The sequence below is a fragment of the Erpetoichthys calabaricus genome, chromosome 4 (genome assembly GCF_900747795.2).
Source record: "Erpetoichthys calabaricus chromosome 4, fErpCal1.3, whole genome shotgun sequence".
In the NCBI taxonomy this organism is placed as follows: domain Eukaryota; kingdom Metazoa; phylum Chordata; class Cladistia; order Polypteriformes; family Polypteridae; genus Erpetoichthys; species Erpetoichthys calabaricus.
In genome coordinates, this window is record NC_041397.2 from 153,416,456 (window position 1) to 153,433,926 (window position 17,471).

A 17,471-nucleotide genomic window follows, 5' to 3' on the forward strand; every position below is an offset into this window, starting at 1 on the left:
CATAATACACATGACTTCTTAAAATGTGGGCTAGCTTTTACTAGAATGGAGTGTTATTATTTTAGGTTAAGGAAAAAATAGTTGAAATCATGAATATTCTTAATGCCAGAGACAAAAATATTTTAAACATGAGCTCAATGAACATTTTGGGTTTAAGCAAGAAAAAAACTTTGGTTTATCTATGTAGAATTTCCTCAGAGAGATCTGTGACCTTTATCAGAACACATAGCTTCTTAAGATAATAAAAGGACAACAATTCTAAGGCACAACACAGTTTAATACTGAATGGAAATAGCTAAATGCATATTTCAAGATAAGACATTTAGGTCAGACATTATTACCTGTATGTATGTTCATTGAGTCCCTTAGCGTTTCACAGACTTGGTTCTATGACTTTCTGGTGAGCTGAAAATGAATCCAGCACACATGTTGAGACAAAGGCAACAGTCTGCCCCTTCCACCAACCCTGATTTTTTCACAATATTTCACAATATCAATAAATTGTAAACTACATAATATAGTAAATACGTCACAGTAAGGTATCCTTCAAAATTAAAATAGAAGCCAAGTATAAGAATGCTTTAGTGTAGTAAAAATGTTTTACAACATCCTTGCCAGCATGGTGCATAGGGTATACATTACAAAAACTAGCAGAGAGCTCAAACAGTGAAATAGAAGTGTATTTTAGAACATTAGAGCATTAGAACAATCTAGACAAGAAAAGGCCATTTAACCCAACAAAGCTTGCCAGTCCTATCCACTTAATTTTTCCAAAATAACATCGTCTAGTTTTGAAATTCCTTATAAAATCCTGCTGTCTATAGCACTACTTGGTAATGTATTTCATGTGTTTATGGTCTCAGTGTAAAGAAAAACTTCCTAATGTTTGTGCAAAATTTACTCTTTTAACAAGTTTCCTACTGTGTCCTGTGTTCTTGATGAACTCATTTTAAAGAAATAGTCTCGATTCACTGCACTACTTTCTCCTATTAATCTTCTTTTAGTTAAATTGAAAAGGCTCAACTCTTTTAATCTTTTCTCATAATTCATCCCCTATAGCTCTGGAATCATCCTAGTTCCACTACTCTGGACTTTTTCTTGCGCTGCTATGTCCTTTCTGTAGTCTGGAGACCAAAGTTGCACACAGTACTCCAGATGAGACCTCAACAGTGCGTTATATATCTTGTGCATAACCTCCTTGGGCTTGTACTCTACAAATGATGCCATATAACTTAACATTCTATTAGACTTCTTAATGGCTTCTGAACACTGCCTGGTAATTAATAGTGCAAGTTCTCAACAACTCCTAAATCCTTCTCATATGATGTAGTACTTTCGATTTACAGACTTCCCATTGTGTATTTACTTTCTACGTGTAATACTTTACATTTACTTACCTTAATGTTCTAATGTAATCCTTTATGGCAGAAAAAAATACACACGGTTTCTTCATTATTTTTTATTCCTAAAACCCAACCCAAGTGAATACATAAATCTCTTCACTTTCTACCCCAAAATTACAAAGGTGACCTATAATAAGCCTTTATTTCAATATAGATATTTTATTGGTTAGTTTTCAGATTAGATTCTCTATTGATGCTGTATTTTTATGAATCAAAATTATTTAACCTATTAAGGTATAACGAATTTGTAATATAGCCTGTAGCTATAGCTCAGCAGCTACTGATTTGGCAAGGTAGGATCTAGCATGAGTCAAACACGTAACAAAGAAATTACTCAGTCCATTAAAATTTGTTTTAAAAAGGTTTAGTGAAAACTCAAAGCAAAACAATTTGACAAGAATACAGAATAAAGTTATTACACATGCAAAGGCAAAAAGGAAAAAATGTTCCTTCTACAAAACTTAGCTTTTTCTTGTTAAACTTCAGTTACTTTCCATACTTAAATGTTGTGTAATTTCTCTATGGCAAACTTACATACTGTACATTATATTTACTTAATACATCCACTATGTTCTATACATATGGCACATTCAAAACGAGCAATACATTCAATATGATATGATATGGGATACATTATGGTTTGGAAACTGTTTGCCCTCCATGCCTTACCAACTGCAAGGCAGGTCATAAACTGGAACTAATCTGTAGCCAGACAAATAAGAAATAATTAGAATATTCCATTTCAGTTTAGCTTGTGGGGATTATAGTAGAATCTCCCTGAGACTATGCATTAACGTATAGGCAAACATTTTAATATAGCTAAGAAATACTTCAATAACCTTACTAAATAACAAATGGCTCTTACATAGCCTATACTGAGGGATCTAGTAGCATTTAACATTGTCTTGGTAAGCAAGCCTTAGCTACTTGATGGAACCTGGACTGAAAAAGAATTCAGGCAAAAAGATCTCACTGTCAAAAGACATATGTGTCGCTTTGCAATTTCAGATAAGCTGTGAAAAGGTGGCGGATATTAAGTTGTGCTCAGCATTTAATTGTCAAAGAAATATGTCTTCCAGAGATTATAGTTGGTGATGATTCCAGCATAGGTTCCAAACCCAAAGTCTGAGCCTGCCTTCTCTTCAGCCTTAGCGGTGGTCTTGCTTGGTATGGCTGAAATATTAGCATGTTGCTGGTAATAGAGATAATACTTTATTTGCCAATGTAATCTTTAACATAAACATCTGTTTAACTGTAAAATCAATCACTTTACATACTCTTTCCCATAAACACATCTACTCATTTTAATTACAGTACATGGAATGAAAACTGGGAAGAAATTTATAGTCTGAGGGCAAAGGAGGCAACTGCTGAGCATTCTCCACCATTCTTCTTCATGCTCCTCCTCCTCCTCCTCTCCACCTCCATGTGTTTTATTTAAATACAAAACTGATCTACTTTGTAGCCCAGATATTTATTACTCCTTATACCCCTCCTATAATTTGTTTTTGCAAATTTTTCTTTTTTTTTTTGAATTGCATTGAGTTAAAGTTAGAGTTATAATAGATTACTTTCTAAACTAAGTCATATCTACAATCTAAACATTTAATGTCCAGAGTATGGTTTGCAAACATTTTTAAGTAGTCATTAAATGAGGCAGAAGTTAACTAACAATCCTATATTGTCATGAAAGGAAAAAATAATATAATCAGCCAGAAATGTATTATAAATGCAGAAAGCATCATTTGTATGATTGTGTGCCTACAAAAATACAGGAAATAAATAACCATGACTAGTAAAGAAGGGAGGTCATTTTTAATGTTCCAATGTTTAGTGTAACACTTAAATTAAAGTCTGTTAACATATATGTAGCCTGTTATTATATGTACATTATATTTTTATAAACAATAAAATGTTTCATTTATGTGAAATTAAATGTATCACAAGACAATATTCTCATAATACAGTTAAGGGTTACTGAAATCCATCCAAACTGCAACAGGCACAAGGCAGGACGTGTTGATGGGGCACCAGCTCATCTTTAGGCAAATTCACTCACATGGAACCAATTTAGAATTATTCAGTCTGTATATCTGGGGTTGTGGCAGCAGACATGGTTAGAACAAGCAAATTCAAACTTAATTCTCTGGATCCTTGAGGGAGCCGAAGTTACCACTGTGCCACACTGTTGTCCTGCAAGTAATTTTAGGTATCAATAATTGTTTAAATAACACTCACACTTTAATGCTGTTTATAAATGTTTCAGAAATATAACATTTGATCATAAGGAAGATGCTATATAAATATAATTTTGTATTATTATTACGTTTGTATTATTATTATGTTCACTCTGGTTTGTCTGAACTATATACAGGCACACAATTACTTTACTTTGATAATTAGAAGACGTTATTTTCCCTTTTGCTACCTTTATTTTAGGATTTGTTTTGAATCATTTTAAGTGAAAATAAGGTTATACTCTTGATTTTAATAAAAAACAATGTTTGTTTCTTTTGGTCTTTCTACCTTCATATTGCAACAGTGTCCACTATAATTAAAACAATATATGTACTTATTTTTATGCAAAACTTCTTGGGATCAGACATCTATCCTATCTGTATTAATAGTGAATTACTAAGAATTATTTGCTGAACTTTGCTTCTCCTTTGATAGTAGAAAAGGTGTAGAGAATGTTCCTTTTAAAATGCTTCTTTTTTTTTTACAGAGATTACAACATGGATTTTAGATGACTCTTAAGGGGCCACATATTGAGCAGAAAACATTCTGGCCCATGACATATACAGGTATACTGTATAAATATTTTAAATTACAGCTGCAGCATCTTCTTTAATTTAAAGAAGTTAATTGCTGTGTACATAAGGAGTCTACAGTACAGTACCATTTATTTTTTTTAAATATTATGCATCATCGTAATCTGAAAATCAAAACGATAACATATGTGACTATTAGAAGGAGAAGGTAAATTGAGAATGTTTGCAATCTCTTGTCTCTTGTATATGCCATACTCAAGAAAATAAACTGATTCATCCTGTACATACAATAGTTATATATAAATGGAAGCTTTCTATATGCTGCTCTGTACCTGACGATAAAGTCTTGCATTCTTGTCTGCCCATTGCTGTGGCTCACCACCTAAGTCATCTAAAATGTACTACCTTTATCACTTAATATCTCTCCCTTTCTCTGTTTCTCTCTTGGCCCTTGCATCTTGCTCCTACCAGCTGAGCCTTAGCCCAAATTATCTTCTTTTTTTGACTTAAAGGCATATTGACTTAAGTTACATATACTTACATCTTGACCCCTTTTTTGATTATTTCTAAACACACCCTTAAATAATTTATGTGGTAAGTGGTGATCCTGCTCCCACAACGAAAACGCTGGGATAGAACTTTCTGTAGCAGTCCTTCACATTGGATAGGTTTGTCTTGTGGCCACTAACTCTTGTGACCACCAGTTCCACCTACGGTATACTTTTGATACTGAACACTGTGTAACACTAGCATATTTTATGGTTTAATAGTTAAGATCTAGCTTGTCTTTATCTGTCCCACACATGCTTGACTCCTGACTGATACTGTATCAGTCCCTTGTAAAAAGCAAATCCATATTTCCTCTTCAAGGTGAACCAAAGCGGGTAACTCATGAGCCTGCTGGTGGAAATCCCATGCGGTCTTGCCTCAATAGTAAGGTTTGCTTTAATTAGACAGATCCAAGATTGGGATCAAATTTTGAATGATTCTCTTTGTCTGTCTCCTCTGATCAGATCGGTATGACTAGTTTGCCAAAGGTAGGTCTCTCCTCCATTATGGAGTCTTTCTTAACTTTGTTCAAAACCTCAGTAATGGCAGCTGGTAAAGAAGCTGGTGGCTGAGTTTGGTGAGGACATGAAGAATGCATCTGAAGTTGTTTAACCAGCAGGAAAGAAAAAGAAGAAATGAGTAGAGAATGTTCCACGTGGAGTTATGACATCAGAGGAATTCCTCACGGGTCTATTCTCAAACTTGCTTTTTCTGATTTACAATAATGACAGATTCTGGTATAGTTAGTAAACTTAATAAAAAAAATTGGGGCAATTGCAGACACTGAGGAGGCAGCAGAAACAATTCAGAAACACTTGGACAAGCTTCATAATTGGGCAAACACATGGATACTGCAGTTTAACGCAGAAAAGTGCAAAGTGCTAGATATGGGCAAAAGGAACATCAATTATAGATACAAGATGGGAGACACTGTTCTTATGGAAGTAAGGCCTGGAAAGTATTCAGAGGTTTGAGTTAACATAACATTTTCATCATCTAAGCAATGTGCAGAAGACATTGAAAAGGCAACCAAAATTTTAGGTTATATATTTAAAATCATTGAATATATATCAGGGGACATTATACTTAGACTATATAATGCAGTATAATTCTAAGTCAGGAAAACACTGACATCAGGTTATGATATATTGTAGCAGTAAGGTGAAAGCAGTATTTTGAGGAACTGTTAAACTTGGTAGATATGCTCTTTTCAGGTAAGATTCGGCTGATCCCTGTGACTAAACTGAAAGGTCTGTTGGACAAAAGCCTACAGTACTGGATGAGAACCTACATATGGTGATGCTTTAAAATACAGGAGTTTTGTGTCTTGTGTCCTCTGTGATTCTGTTTTTGTGTTATGTCAGACTTTTTAATGAAACATAATATGTTATTTGCAGTAATGATGATCACATTTTTTGCTTATGGAGAAAGCACGCTTCTATAAAAATCACTTTCTCTCTCACCTTTGCATTAAATCTATATATATATAAAAGTCAATGTGTGTATGTATGTATGTTCCAGCATTACTTCCGAATGGCTGGAGTGATTTTCATGAAACTTGGTACACATGTTTCTCATTGGTCGACTAAAAATACTGTATGGTGAAATCAACCCAAACCCACCCCCTTCTGGGTAGGGTGGGGGGTGATCTAGAGCAGTGGTCCACAACCTTTTTGACAGCAAGGACCACTTTACTAGAAGCAAATTTTTCCAGGGATCGGTCGTGGTGGGGGGGAGTTTGAGGATTCGGGGTGGGTTCAGAGGGCAGTTTTATACACAATTTACATTACATTTCTATTATTATTAAGTTATAATATTGTAATAGAAATTATACAACTTACCATAATGCAGAATCAGTGGGAGCCCTGTACTTGTGTTCCTGCAACCAGACGATCCCATTTGGGGACGATGGAAGACAGTGACACTGTGCTTTTGTGGCAACCTCAGGATATCCCGACTTGACTTTAATCCAAAATGTATGGAGATTTGAAGTTGTCTCAAACATACTTTTAAGGCCACCATCATTTGCAACCTCAAGCAGTTGATCCTCTTCAAGCACAGACAAAGTTGATTCACCTGGCTTATTCACAAATGGGTCACAGATCCATTCCTTCCCATTTCTGGGGTCTTTTGTGGTTGGGAATAATGCTCAAACTCTATTGAAAGCTGAGATAGATGATCATACAACAGCTGGGAGAAAGAAGACCCTGGCTTGGTATCCTTAACAACCTCTGCTAACGTTTTAAACATATCAAAAATCCCAATGTGCACTTGTCGGCCCCATAAATCAAGTTTGGCTTTGAATGCAGCCACTTTATCTGCCAACTTGAACAACGGGCATCTTCTGCCTCTGCCCCACGTGCTGCTGCTCCACTGCTGCCTCAGATTTTCCTCCTCAGGCTCCTCCAGCACTCCTCTAGCCTGGCTGGATACTGAGTCTGCAGAGTGGGTAAAGGTGGGGTGCCCTAGTGCCTGAATGCCAGTTCATATTGTGAGGTTTCTGAACTCTTTTGGGAGTTCCCCCACCCAACGGGAACATCACGCTGAAGTGTGTCCCAAAGCATGATTGCTTCACAGTACAGCTGTGAGCCTGCTGTTGCCCCGCAACAGATAAACAGTCTTAAACAGATATGGTGATCGCACTTCGGGATGCTCTTCGGCGTGTTGTTCCGTTGACAGAGGTCCCAAGAGAGTTTAGAAACCTCACATTTTCTTGAATGAGTGCCGCATTAATAGGAATGTTTCTTGAACGAGCATCACTGAACCACATAAAAACTGTCTTCAAACGTAGCAGTTCACATATGTTTGCAACCCGAGATTTTTCTTCTTTTTTGCATATAACAAAGACATATGCATTGCATTTGTCATTCCAACAGATTGCACATCACAAACATTAACACTGTTATCGTTTTTTCGTGTCTGCCGTTTCTATAGGAGAGTGACAATGAGTTAAATTCCAATGGATGTTTTTCAAATGTTGACAAGCAATAAGCAAAAGGTATCACTGAAAACCACAGAAAACAAAAACAGCAAAAAAAAACAGTACAAGGAAAGTTCGAAGAAAGAAATTTTTTTTACAATGTTTCTGTTTGGGGATCGTTGTGCAAATGTGCACAACTAAGCTGCGACCACAGATCTAACTGCTCTGTGGATGATTCATTCAAGCATTTCAAGGTCACTTCGTTGTTAGGAAAGTATCTGCTGAATGTACTTCTTAGTAACGAGATTTCTATAGACTCGTGTCATATGGGGAAACTGTCGGGACCATAAAAATGCTTTGTTGTAATACTCTCTCACCTCGGTCTCCCTCCTCTCTCTGCGCTGCTACAAAGCCCCACCCGGCAAGCGTTCTGAAAAGTCTGAGTGAGTCTCCGTTGCCGACAGCTCTCTCATGGCCCGGCTATCAGATGGCTGCGGCCCGGTAGTGGGCCGCGGACCGGGGGTTAGGGACCCCTGATCTAGAGGTCTTGTATGTATGTTATCATCCAGTTGACAGTAGGAACGACCACCAGAGGGCGAACTGGAGGTGACTGCCAGCATTCTTTATGTTTGAGCAACACCGCTCCCCTGTTGCTTTTGAAATTAAATAGAGTTGGCCGGTTCCAAGCATTAACTGGATGATAACATACACACAAGACTGTAAGACAAGCACATTAGTGAGTCTTCATAGTTTGTTAATTTTTTTTTTTGTTTTTTAAAGTTGTGTTTTTTTTATTGTATTTTTCTCAAAAAAAAACAAAAAAAAAACACTTCATTTTCCTCCCTGGCAACGCTGGGTATTTCAGCTAGTATCAAATAAAGGGCCGACTGTAGACACTTGGAGGGGCAGATGTGCCTTTATTTGATATCAGTAAAGACAGCTGTTTATTAGGAATTGTGTGTGTTTTGGCCCAACATCGACAGAAATATTAGGGTGGGTTAAGTCGGAGCACTCAGTCTTCCCATTCATCAAGGATACGTTCAGGCTTTTATTTTTTTTTTTTTATAATCATGGTATACGTTAGTTTTCAATAGGAAATTGTGTTATAAAGTTTTTATAAATGAAAAAGAAATACAGTGTCTGTTTTTCCAGTTTAAACTGAGGTTTATTGAAAACTAGCAAAATACCCGCGCTTCGCAGCGGAGAAGTAGTATGTTAAAGAGGTTATGTAAACATATATATACATATACATATATACATATATATACATATCTACATATACACATATCTTTGGTTTCCTCCCACAGTCCAAAGACATGCAGGTTAGGTACATTGGCGATTCTAAATTGTCTCTGGTGTGTGGGTGTGTGCCCTGCGGTGGGCTGGCACCTTGCCCGGGGTTTGTTTCCTACCTTGTGCCCTGTGTTGGCAGGGATTGGCTCATGTATTTAGGATATAGCGGGTTGGATAATGGATGGATGGACATTTGTATGCATAGCCCCATTTGCCTGTTTTCGTTTTTTTTCATTCTTCAGTAATATTTCAGCAAACCCGGAGCTTGTCAGTTCAAATCCTGGTACTGACACCACTGTGTGACCCTGAGGAAGTCACTTCACCTGCCTGTGCTGCAAAAACCCAAAGTAATGTAACAAATTGTACCTCAGATGTTGCAAGTTGCTGGAATAAAGGCATAAGTCAAATAGATAAATATGTATTATACACATAGGAACTATTCATTTATTTTCAGTTAAGTCATCTGCAGCAAACCTTTATAAATGAGGGTTTCTCCTTTTTATATAGTGCAAACTGTTTCTTCTTCATTGAAGTTTTCTCTTGGAGAGCTTTTTTCATTTCATTGAAAATTAAAGCAGCAGCTGCCAAAATATGTAGCTTTCTTATTAATTTTTCAACATTGTGTAAAATAACTTTATAAAGTAACATAAAAGGTTTAAATACTCGTTATCCTTTTACACTAAAATATTACTAAAGAGATACAAAAAAAGTAAAATGCATATGTTGTTTTTCTTTAAGGAGATTAAATATTACTGAAGAAAAAAAAAAAAAACTTAAACAGCCAAATGGGGCTATGCATACGAACTTAAAAGGTTTAAATAAAACAGAAATATACACCTTTTATTTTTACTTCCTTAACTTGTGGAGGGTGTATCTTGTAGCAAAGCCCTAAGTTTTTTCATGAAAGCCCGTTTCAGTCAATAAGTCTTAAAAAGAGGTGTAAAGATATTGACAATAAGCTATGCAAACCCACCAAGACATGAAATCGTTTAAATCAAGGCGCGAGTCGAAAAACACCATCCGATACTATTAGTTAACGATTAACACATTTCTATATGTATTGTAAGCATACAATACAACTGATAATATGTTGCGCTTATTTATCTGGTGTACCGATATTTTTGCGCGTTTAACGGCTGAAATCTAACGTGGTTTGTGCCCTTCAGAATGAAAACAGTTAGCATTTACCTTTTTAATAAAAAGCGAGCTTTTAAGCCTGAGAAATCACTCCGTAAATGCACACGTTTAATTCTTGATCACTTCAAACAACTGAACTATCCAAAACATTTCAGGCATACATCCAGCATTCAAACTATGTATAAAAAGCACAACTGTTAAAGGAATTCAGCATTTCTTAATTGAAAATGTTCCTTTAATCCTCAACATGTCTCAATGAGTCGTTCTGGTGGTTTTACTTGACATTTTGATATTCTGGTTAATTGTGTTTGCAGTTGAGATGTTCTTTCCTGATTTATACTTGTTTTCTCATTAATATTTGTTTTGCTGGTGTTAGTGTTCTGATTAGAGGTTATTGGTCCTTTAATGTCTTGACGGTTTCTTCTTAGAACAGCTCCTATTACGCAATTCCGCCACATACTGGTCTATTGTTTCTCCGCTTTTCTGGAAACATGTAAAAAAACTTGTGCCGCTCAAACGTCACATTGCGCTTTGGGTTGCAATACATTTCAAATTTTTCAACTATTTTGTTCAATTTCATATTGTCTCCATCTTCTTCAAACTGAAAATTGTTATACACCTCTAGCGCCTCTTCACCAATTACATGTAGAAGCATAGACGCTTTAATTTTTTCACTTTTCCTATCTGCTTTAATAGCAGCAAGATACAACTCGAATCTCTGTTTAAATCTTTTCCAATTTTCAGCTACATTTCCCTTTAACTGGAAATTTGGTGGGGGCTGTAATCCTAACATATTTTTTTTTCTCTTTTGCTAGAACGTCTTTCTGATCACGTTTTCGGGTTACTAACAGACACGCGACTCGTTCAAATGCTGAACCTCTTCTTCACATTCCTCTTCCAATCCGCCACTTCTGACACCATGTAGTGATCTTGTTAGGTTTGTAGTTTAATTAATACACAGGATTGAAAGATATAATAACTTTTTAATAGACAGACTTTAGAGACATTTACTGTACAAGTTACTAATCGTTCTTTAGTTCACGCCCATTCTCCTACTTGCATCGGCATTCACAGGCATTACTAATCATTCTGTAAGTATCCCTTAATAGACCTTACTAATCAACTATCATTACAAAATCCAACGTGGTTTGTGCCCTTCAGAATGAAAACAGTTAGCATTTACCTTTTTAATAAAAGGCGAGCTTTTAAGCCTGAGAAATCACCCCGTAAATGCACATGTTTAATTGCACGTGTTAATATGCATGCTTACACAGTATTAAAAGACACTCAAAAATTAACGTCATTTACCTTTGTTCTCGCGTTTGATAAAAGGCGAGCTTTTAAGCCTGAGAAATCACCCCGTAAATGCACACGTTTAATTGCACATGTTTTAATATGTATGCTTACACAGTATTAAAAGACACTCAAAAATTAACGTCATTTACCTTCGTTCCCGCGTTTGACTCGTGCTGTAAATCTCTTCCTTGTTTTTAGTTCAAGTGATTACGTAGGAGGTGTGATGACGCGATACGTGACTCCGCCTCCTCCATTAGAGTATATGGACAAAAAACAGGTTCCAGTTATGACCATTACACGTAGAATTTCGAAATGAAACCTGCCTAACTTTTGTAAATAAGCTGTAAGGAATGAGCCTGCCAAATTTCAGCCTTCCACCTACACGGGAAGTTGGAGAATTAGTGATGAGTCAGTCAGTCAGTCAGTCAGTGAGTCAGTGAGGGCTTTGCCTTTTATTAATTAGTATAGATTGGTGCAAAAACCTTAAAACATATCAAATGTATATATTTTCAAGATGATAATGTACTGATCAACATTTAAAGTTTTTTCTTGTATTGTAAAGTGGTGTATCCTTCTCATTTTATATTATTATTGTTATTGTAAGATTATGCCATTTTAAAAGAAGTCCTTTGTTCTTTACCTCATTGTCTGTCTCCCTCTGCAGAATCCATTCAACACCCCAGCCCTGCCCAAGCCACCAACCAGGCATGGTTTGTGGCTGTTGCAGTTGCCATTACTGCTGAGAGTGATTCAATCATCTAGGCCACTGCTGGCACCTATGCAGACATGTTTGACTCTACCCCCAGCCCCAGCAACTCAATGTCATAAATATATTTTAGTAGTCTTGTTAGCTGAATGCACTGGTAGCCAAAGCCATAGAAGAGTCATCCTTGAATTTATATGTCAATGCTTATTTTTATTTTGTTTCTGTTTTATGTTTTTCCATTGCACAAAATGGTACATCCAGTGCTGTCTGTTGGGTTTTCTGTATATGTGAGTATGGGAGGAAACATTCTTTCTTTTAACTGTCTAGTTAATCCAATACAGCTTTTGTTATGTTTGGAGATTTGAGGTGGTCAGTTTGAAAATCTTAATGTTCAACCTGTAGACTTCCACTCCTAACTGGTATTGACGTTATTTCGTTCAATCTGCGATGGACTTGCACCATGTCAGGAATTGTTCCTAGCTTATACCCTATAATTAGTGATGGTGGATAAGCGGATTATAGGATGGATTTCATGCAATAATGAAGTATGTGGCAATAGGTTATTTTCCTGAAGGTACAGCACGATGAATCAAAATTTGTTTGTATTTCTCAACAGTCATCATTCTATCAGTTTCGAATAGATCCCTTATACCAGGGGTAGGCAACGTCGGTCCTGGAGTGCCACAGTATGTGCAGGTTTTTGTTCCAACCCAGTTCCTTAACGAGAACTCAATTATTGCTGATGAAGCACATATTGCTTAAGTGACATTTTAATGCTTCATTTTAGTGGTCTTGCTTGTTAAGGTTCTCCAACCTTAATTGCTTATTTCAATCTTAAACTGCTGCATTCGGTGTTTTAATTGCTCCTTATTAGCAATAAGATGTAAAAGACAAAGCAGCCAGCAGTTCTCCAGCTAGCTTTTTTCCAATTACATCTGTGTGTGTTCATCATGCACGGTTTGATTTAATAAAACACTTAATAGAAAAATGTGACAGACTGAAAATGATCTGTTTTAGGCTTCAAATCATTTGGATGATATCCTTGGAAAGGAAAAAAATCTACGATATAAAAGCCTTACATTGCACAGACTAACAAGCCATAAAATTAAATAAGGTCTGAGATTGGCAATGATTGGTTTCTAATTAAGCAATTGGGTTGAATGAAAACCTGTAGCCACTGCGGCTCACCAGGACCGACATTGCCTACCCCTGTTTTACATCTTATTGCTAATAAGGAGCAATTAAAACACTGAATGCAGCAGTTTAAGATTGAAATAAGCAATTAAGGTTGGAGAACCTTAACAAGCGAGACCACTAAAATGAAGCATTAAAATGTCACTTAAGCAATATGTGCTTCATCAGCAATAATTGAGTTCTCGTTAAGGAACTGGGTTGGAACAAAAACCTGCACATACTGTGGCACTCCAGGACCGACGTTGCCTACCCCTGCCTTATACCATTGGTTGAAATGTACCCCAAGACATTATTAGAGGTGCAATGCTGCTTCATAGAAGCCTGCAGATGGACATCAATATACTTCTTTCCAACTATCCTTCTGTATATTAGTGTATTTTTTAACCAAAATTTTCAAATTTGGATTAATTTTCTCTAGGACTCTGAGTAACTGGTTGTGGCTACATGCTTTATGGTCTTCAATGTATTACAACCTTTTCTGATTGTCACCTTGTCAGAAGAATGATTTCTTAACTTCAACATGTACTATAAGATCATTTCTTTTAAGACTTCTTTGCAAACCTGGTGTGGACACTTTACTGGCAGATGTTGAGCAAACACTGGTTTCCTTCTCTGCCTTAAGGAAGTGACTTTTAAGTACCAAACTGATTGATCCATTCTGTTTGGACCCTAACTTAGTGAGGTGGATTCTGGACTTTTTAACTAATAGCCAAAAAAGTGAGTGTTAAAAGCCGTTTCTCTGATAGCCTCAATACATCTATCAGGCCACCCAAACCTGTTGTCTGACACCTCTTTTGTTTATCGTATATGCAATTGACGGCAGGACTTCACACAGGACAGGCATATCCCGGAATTTGCAGATCACTCTGTCATTCCAAGTCTTCTACAACATAAGGAGGACAGTTATGGACCTGTTGCTGTTGAGTTTTTTTTTATAATGGTGTTATCATTCCATTTTACAGCTAAATATCTCTAAGACAAAAGATATGTTTGTAGAATTTAGGCGCTCCTGTCCTCCTACTATCTCAGTATTAATTAAAGGTTAGACACAAGGTGAAGCACTACAAATACCTAGGGAGAATCATTGATAACAGGCTAAACTTTAATCTTAACACAGAATGAATTTGTAAGGGGCAGACGCAACAATACTGTTCCTTAGGAAACTAAATTACTTTAAAGTGATAAAACACTTTTTTTATAAGTCCTTTATTGAACCTGTTGTTACATTTGCTTTAATCTGTTGTTTTGGCCACCTCAGCATTACCAATATAAACTATTTTAAAAACATTGTAAGAATTAGCACTAAATTTATAGGTTTGCAGAAGATCTTTGCTACTGAACTTTATTACAAACAGGTTAGAAAGAAGGCCAACTCAATTCTGTCAGACAATAGCTATCCTATTTTCCCTAATTTTCAGCTGTTGCCATCAGGCTACAGATTTAAGTTCCCGATGGTAAAGAGCAACAGATTTAAAGGATTCTTTAATTCCTAGAGCTGTAAGCGTTTTGAATTCTGTTACTTGTAGGTAATTTCTGCATGATTATTTTGTATACTGTTAAAAGTATTCATTCTTCTTTGTACTAATCTTTAGTGTGTGTACTGTGGCGGAAGGCTGGGGCCCATGCCCAGACAGGATGCCCCTTCTGTACTTTTGTCCGGGGGAACAGCCATGGGCTGCACAGTACCTACCCCAGAACGCTGGGTGGCAGTGCCCCTGGGTGACAGTGGTGCCCCAGATACCCGCAGGGCTCCATGGGAGATGGAGTTCTCCACAGCCCTGCTGGAATCCGGGGTGAATGCAAGGGGACGCGGCAGGGGTTCCTGAGCCTATCTGGGGGCTTCTTCAGCCACACCCGGGAATGATGAAGCACCTGGAGTACTTCCAGGTGGACTATAAAAAGAGTCAGCGGCCACTACTCCGGGAGCCAGAGTCGGGAGGAAGAGAGGCAGAGCTGCCTAGGAGGAGTGGGGGATCTTGGAGAGAGACGAAGGAGTTTAATTTGTGTGGTTTGTGCTTAGTGCTGGAACTTGTTGTTCCTGAGGGACACGGGGAAGACTTGGCCCCCAGGTGAAGAAAAATAAAAAGTTTATTTATTTTACATGTGCCTCCAGTGTCAGTCTGTGTCGGGTCGGCGCTCATAAGTACTTATGATAACACTAGTTGTTATATGTTGTATCTTTGGTTATTTCTCTTGGAAATGTGTAATAATGTTTTATGCTTTGTACATTCTAGCAACAGATAAATTTCGCTAAGTATAATAAAGTCTACCTATCCTATATTGTCAAAATTAATTCAAATTTGAGACAAAATTGCAAAAGTCAGGAAACTCTTTAGCTGCAGCAGAAAAAAGAACAGTTGTGACTTTCTCTTTTACTCATTATTTGTAGATGGGAGGCTATACCCATATAAATGTTCAGTATATGTTCTCTTTTATACATCTAGAAAATGAATATCTGAGGTTCCAAAACCGTAACTGGTGCCAAATCTAACACACTTCATGACTGCCATTGTTGAAGTTGTTTCAAGGGGTTGAAGCTGAGCTAATGATTGTTATTTTTTTGCTGATATTCCCAGTTAGACTGTGTCTCCAAGTGATAATTTTTCTACTGTATATTCTTATTGATATTTTACATTTTTTGAATTACTACTTTCTGCACACTGTGTAGTTTATTTCTCTGTGTGCACCTTTTGTCAATAGCTATTATTTTGATTTTAAGTGCATGAAGTATAGTATTTAACTGCATCTCTCACTGGTCTTTAATCGGTATATTCAAAATTCAATGCACACCTCCAATATTAGAAATCTCTGAATATTTGATTTAGGAGAACAAACCAGCAAGAATACAAAATGAAAAATATTTCCTGTAATATAGAATACACTTAAAAGAGTATTGTGGGAGTTATTTATGTCACACTGGCAAATAAGTAAATATTTTTGTCTTTATTTAATAGAACAAAACACATACAGATCAAAGATACCCTCATATACACAAAACAGAAGTACAGCCATTGTCTTGGAAATTAAAAAAACACACACACATCCTGCTTCTCCTAGCCAAATCAGAATGCTTAAAAAAAAGGAAAAAGCAAGTATCTGTAGATGAAACAGTGGCCTTCTGACAGGACTTTGTGAATTCTGGGGCTGTTTTTTCAATTCCTTTTGTTTCTGCATTGGTGTCCATGGTGTTGTTTGTTGACGACATTATCACGATATAACATGCCACAGTGGCCACAGCCTTACAAGAGCTTCTTTGTTTGGTGAAGGCTTCTGAAGAGATGCTTTTGAACTTGATCATGCCACCCTGTTCCCCGCTCAAGTGATCTTTATTTTTTTTTTTAAATATTAAGCCAACAGAAGCAATTTTTAAATACTGGTCATCATTAGAGGTACAGATTTTTAGGCTATGTGACTGGTTCCCATGCATAGCTGGTCCTTTTCCATGGTTTCTGAGGTATAATCATGTACTTCATAACTTTAAGTTAGATTAAGCGAATCTGAGAATGTATATGTGTAGATTTTTAGACTGTCCCTGCACAAATCCTCAGTTACTTTAGTAATTAACACATCTAGCTTACATTTAATTTTAAATAATGTTTTTGCAGCTAACTGATAACGTCACTTTCTAAAACAATTTAATTTGGTATACAGTATGTTATTTTGTGGTCTTTATTAAAACTATTACAGAAATATGTTGATTGTAGACCAAGAATGATCCCCCACTAATATAGCATATATAACCTGCCAAAGAAAACTGCATCCACACATTCTTCAGCACTGTTAACTTAACTAATTACATTTTTGTCATTTTATTTATTTGTCTCTACAGCTTTGTTCATTTAATGTAGAACATTTACATTTAATAATAGATGGATTTATCTGTCCAGTAACAGTTGGGTACTAAAGACAGTGCCTATTTGTCAATATGAAATATGAAATTCCCACAAAACTAACCTTATTTAGACTATATCACAGCAACTGTTCATTTTAGGTGTATGCTTTATGAAAGGTGAACATTTTTAGAGAAAGAATATAAAACTTCGTCAGATGTTTATATCCATAAATACTTTTTTTGCAATTATGCTCAACATATGAGCCTAAGTAACCTTTAAAATTTAGTGGATCCTTTCCTTGATTGAAATGAGCTGACAAAGTAATTAAGGATTTATAAACACTCCATACTTTAATTTTATTTTTGATTG